Raw genomic sequence first — 1,194 nt, forward strand, 5'->3', positions numbered from 1 at the left:
TAAGCAACTTGAGCTGGCATAGCCAAATATATGTTATCGCGAAATACATAACGGCCCTTCAAGTTGTCCTCAACGACCAGCTGAACACTCTAACTAATTCATTTACCATGTAGATACTTTAAGTGTACTATTAAGCATACTAATTTTAAAGTAATAAGACTTAGATCGAATGTCTACCGATTTTCTGTAATGAATTGCTATTGTTCAATAAACTATATTAAATTGAGATTTGAAATTAGCCAAGTCCAAACATGAAACAAGAACATTATATAATAAAACTTTCTTGATGCAACACTAAAGATAAGTTTCTTGATGCAACACTAAAAAATTGGTGCATGCAAACGTGCTTGCAAAATATGAAAGTAGCAAAAGAATGGTATGATATTAGTAAAAGAAACAAACTTGAAATCGCGATGTTGGAATAGGATGAAAGTTTTGACAATTAAATTGTGACTTTTAACTTCTTTTATAGAAGTATTATGGTACACAATTTGACACATGAAATGAATTATCAATAAAGAAGCATTGGTGTTAGAGGGTTCAAGAAGACAAAGGAAAGTTGGTACCAACTATAAAGACTCTACCAAAAATATAAGTCAATACACGTAAGAGAATATTAAGCCAAGTTTCTCAAACCTTTCCTTGTGTAACACGTGGAAGAAACTTTTACCAAATAATTAAGGGCACAATTTAATCACTCCAGACATTTCCTTGTGTCCCAGAGTCCAACTTCTCCAAATGTAGAAGGGAAGTTTAATTAAGTCTAAGTCCGACTTTCCTTCGCGTAACACTCGGAAGAAAACGTTTTATTAAATAATTAAGGACAACATAATAACTTCATTTAATTCAAAGAGTAAAGAGATCTAAAACTTTAATGAGATATGTCATTTATGAGGTGAAAGTGTAGGAATTTTTCTATTAAGTTTTCCTTGTGTTAACAGAAAGTGAAGAAATATAAGATAACATGAGAAAATTCTAACGCAACATAATTAAGGCAAAGTTTTAATAACAAATAATAGTATCAAGTGGGAATTCATTTACGCAACAATTTACCATTTACAAAAAATCCTTAACAATACTATAAATTCTACTAATGTCAATGGGAAATTTTATGTTTTAAAGGGTGTAAAGAAAAGGCGAACGAGCATTTCGCTAAGGGCCTTCGTGCTTTAAATATAGATAGTATCGATATGA

This window comes from Nicotiana attenuata, unplaced genomic scaffold, assembly GCF_001879085.1.
Source record: "Nicotiana attenuata strain UT unplaced genomic scaffold, NIATTr2, whole genome shotgun sequence".
Classification (NCBI taxonomy): Eukaryota; Viridiplantae; Streptophyta; class Magnoliopsida; order Solanales; family Solanaceae; genus Nicotiana; species Nicotiana attenuata.